This window comes from Fragaria vesca, linkage group LG1 (genome assembly GCF_000184155.1).
Source record: "Fragaria vesca subsp. vesca linkage group LG1, FraVesHawaii_1.0, whole genome shotgun sequence".
Lineage (NCBI taxonomy): Eukaryota > Viridiplantae > Streptophyta > Magnoliopsida > Rosales > Rosaceae > Fragaria > Fragaria vesca.
Genome location: NC_020491.1, coordinates 1413160 through 1417607, shown reverse-complemented (window position 1 = coordinate 1417607; position 4448 = coordinate 1413160). Strand labels below are relative to the sequence as shown.

Below are 4448 nucleotides of genomic sequence, written 5' to 3'. Positions count from 1 at the left end.
TCAGACAATCTCGACAGGTGCCTCAGGGACTGCTTCTTCAGCAGGCCTGTCAACCTTGGTGCGAACAGCTTCATCACCATGCACCTCCATAAGCTTTCCAAGATCAAACTTGGGGGCCTTTAAGATCTTGACCTTCCTGATGAAGACATTTTGTAGAGGATAGATACTTGTAGTTTGCTTCTCAATCTCCTTACCAATGCTCTCAGCAATGAACTTGCGCACCAAATCCTTGAGATCACAAGATGAGGCCTGGGAGACCATGATTTCAGTCATCTTGCGACGGATCTGTCTAATCTGGCTGGATTGAGCATAGCAAGTCCTCTTGACTTGGTTAGGACGTCTCTTGTGAATCCAATGCAGAACATCCTCAGTGTGTAGTTGTCTGTGGTTTTCACATCCACATGAGCTTCGATCAAGGTTTGCCATTTTGCGGACCAATGATCTCAACTTATCGGTGGTGAAGTTCATTCCCCAGAAGTTTGTGAGAACAGTCCTTCCTTGGACGTCTTCAGCTCCCTCAATCAACATTAACGAAATTAACGAAAAAAAAATACCCAAAATCACACAATAAAAAAAAAGAACATTGATGAAATTAAAAGTATTAAAATCAACAAGAATATAGGTGCATAGGTGCTAAATTACATCCCACTTTAAAAGTATTAAACACCCCATATTAAAAATTAACCCTCAAACAACAACTAAAAATATCTAAAATCACACAAGCAAAAAAAAAAAGAACATAAATGAAATTAAAAGTAAAGTTTTAGACCAAATTGAGTGTGGTTGAGTGCATTGTAATACCATGCAACCTAAAAAATTAAATATAAAATGATTAAAATCAAGTATTCTAATATTACGGGACGGGACGGGATTTTTCGGGATAGTCCCAATCCCGTCCCGTCCAGTTTCAACATTACCATAACGGGACGGGACGGGACGGGATTGCCATTTTCAAAACCTATCCCGTCCTGTCCCGCTAACTTTCAGGACAGGACCGGTACGGGATCGGGATTCCGGTACTAAGTGCCCAGCCCTACTCCCAGGCTCTAGTAGCGTACCACGCTAAGCGCTTGACTCACCTATGGTGAGGACCGCTAATAAAGGCTAGTTAGCAATGAATAAAAACCGATCGGAGCTTTCCAGACTATAATAGCTTCCCACGCTAAGCGCTCGACTCACCTATGATGAGGACCGCTAATAAAGACTAGCTAGTAATGAATAAGAGCGACTCTAGTATGGTGACTAAAATCATACGTAAACATCTAAATCCATAAAGCTTCCCCAAGTTCGTGCAATTGCAGTTACGAGTACGGTTCCCAACCGTACATAGAAATTATTATAAGAAAATAAAGTAAAACTCAATGACGTGTCTCACACATCAAAATATTCTCAAATCTATATTTATCAGTGAGATTTAATTATCAAGTATAAATCGTAAATAATTTCTCAACCCAAAATACTCGCTAAAATATTCTCAAAGTCAAGATCAATAGCCCACAAATAAACGAGAAAATTATAAATAGAAAACTACCGAAAATCCCATTTTCGGTAATCTTTTATAAGTCTCAAAGTCAACGAATAAAAAAGATAATAATTAAATCCGGGAATCATAGAGAATATCAAAACTCAAATACCAAATTAATAACCCGAGCTCAAATCTATAAATCATGACCAACACATAATCGATGGTTCAAATTCAAATAAATTTGAAGACCATATCATAAACCGAAATTATAATATAAGCTCGGAAAATAGAACGATAATTTCCAAAAGAAACCCATGCATGCTTATTCATTTAAAAACAAAGTGTCCACTCACACATTTAGGCATAAGCCCGACGATATCCGCAACGCCACTTGTGAGAGGTCACCACGTATCCTGACACCATAAATATGTTTAGAACCACTCTTTAATTTTGGAAAAAATAATTGCTTTAATATAACAGCCCGAAAATCTTCCGCCTAACCCACTACCCTAGCTAGGGTTAAGCTTATCAGATTCATGCCAAACTCCACCCGCAACCTCATTTCATTAATTTCAACATTCTAAAATAGAAATAAGGGAAATCCAATGGTAGGATCTTCCCGAGTAGCACACCGATAAAACCAAACTTCGAATAATCCCAAACCTATTCAAAACTTCACCATAATTCTCAAATTTCATACCATTAGACTCCTCTCAACAAAGACAACTTAAGAAGTTTGAAAAATAACCCAAAAGTGGCGGCACTACCGTCTGCTCCGCCAGCACCGGCGGCCTGCCACCCCCAGATTCCAACCACCACCGATCGTCACCATATTTTAACACAATCATCATCTCAACATTCTAAACAACTTTCTTAACTAGCCCGAAGATCAATTTTAAACCTAAACATGTCAATCGAAGCAAAAACAGAAAAACCCAATTTAAAAACCCTAAAACTTCAAACCTTTGATTCTCCTTACAAAGATCAAATTAGGTTGAATCTTTTTGAGGGTTTGCTATGCAAGGGAAGATCTTCAAGATGCAGGTAGTGGCTGATAGATTCATATTTCATACATTTTTATACCCTTAGATGCATGATTATATGCTTAGTTCTTGTCAATTCTGAGTTATTTACTTGGTTTTTATGTTTTGTCGGTTAAGTTGGAGAAAAAGAGAATTTGGAGCTAAGTGATCCAGAAACTGCCCTGCTGTGCGTCAACTTTGAGGATTAAACTATACCTACTCACAAGGAATCTGGAGGCAAGGAATCTAGAGGCGAGCCATACACCATTGGAAAGCTACGGATGTTAGCTTTCTGAGGAATTTTGCGGAAGTGGATTTGCATTTTTCTAGAGCAAGTTATGAAGGTTTGAGTGGATGCAGCACGTGAAGGCAGATTCTAACGAAATTTGTGTTTCTTCTCATGATTCCAATTTGTGAAGCCCAAGTCCATCAATCTTAATACTACAAGGAAAGGGGCTGAACGTGTCTACACATTTGGAAGGCTATCCTTATATTGACAATAATAACCTTGTGTTATTTGGAGAGAAGATAACAATTCCATGTTGGACAAGGAGACCAAAACGCCCAAATCAATTGGGATTTCAAGAAGAATAAAAGAGAACCCTAAGGACATTAAAAGAAGAGGAGAGAGACGCAGCAAGAGAACAGAGACGCAGCAAGAGTAGAGAAGAAGAAGAAGACAGAGCCTCACCATCTCTCAACCCGAGTTCCTATTTCTTCCCTTGTTTCCTTCATGCTTTCTTTATTTCTAGTCATGTTTTCTTTATCTATGGATTTCTAAACTTCTAGCTAGGGCTGAGATGAAGCCCCTAGTATGATTACTCTATTTCTTTAGTTGATTGCTTTGGATTCAATGGATTGCTATGTTAAATTCTCAATCACCGTTTCAATAGAACTTTTATTCAAAATCTTTGCTCGGGATCAATAAGACCTAGGTTTTGTTTATTAGTTATTTGGTTTGAAAACATGAGGCTTGATCGAGAGTAGATGTTTTCTAGAGTTCCAAAGGATTTATTTAATCTTGTGATTAGAGAGTTGTAAGTTAAGAATACAAGTGCTTGATCATAGTCGATATTCTTGTTTACATGATTTCCTAGTTCTTTTGTGCTTAATGGAGTTGAACATGTTTTACTTGAACCTGATCATAACGTGAAGTAGATTATAGTTTGACTACTTGAGTTCTATGCGGGATCAATAAGTTAGAATTGATATGAGCACAAAGTGCTATGTTTATAATGTATTTCCTACCCTATTTAGTTATGTTATTTCCTTAATAATGTTAATTATGACATGTTTTGTGATTATAGAGGCAAGAAGAGCCTAAATTGAGAAAAGACGGCTAAATCGTGGATTTAAGAGAAAAATGTAGAAAGCCCAAAAGGAAGCCCAAGTCCAAGGAAGGAAGAAGAAGCAAATTTGGATTCCAACTCTAAAAGGGAGGAGAAAAGTCAAACTTGTGGAGCTAGTCCCACATCATTGAAGAGAAGTTCAACTTAAACAAGTAATCCTTGCTATGAAGACTCTTGGAGGCTAAGCAATGTATCTGGACATGATTCAAGCTACATTCAAAGCATTATTGCACATGTCTAGAAATATCTTTAGAGATAAGATAAATATCTTTGAAGATAAGGAAAATATCAATGGAGTTAAATATCATATTTTGTGCAAGGAGGACCATTGGATCAAGATTGAATCAAGGGCTAAGAGCAATTCATGGACACTATATAAAGGCTGCTTGGCTTCATAAATGATGTTGGTTCATTTCACATAGAAAACTAGAGAAAACCCTAGCAGCAGCCAAGCCTCCTCTTCTCCACCTTTGCCAAGTTCATCCTCCCTTGCCAAACCTTGAAGGACTTCTCCACGAAGGTAGCAGAGTTGGTGACTTGAAGCATTGAAGCCGAGCATCCCTCTGGCGTCATCAAGCTTTCTTGGAGATTGATCAAAGTGTAAACCTACCT

General features: G+C 38.0%; 1 pseudogene; it reads right to left on the bottom strand.

Moving 5' to 3' along the window:
- Positions 1–528, bottom strand: LOC101298257 (annotated as a pseudogene).
- Positions 529–4448: the final 3920 nt, after the last annotated feature.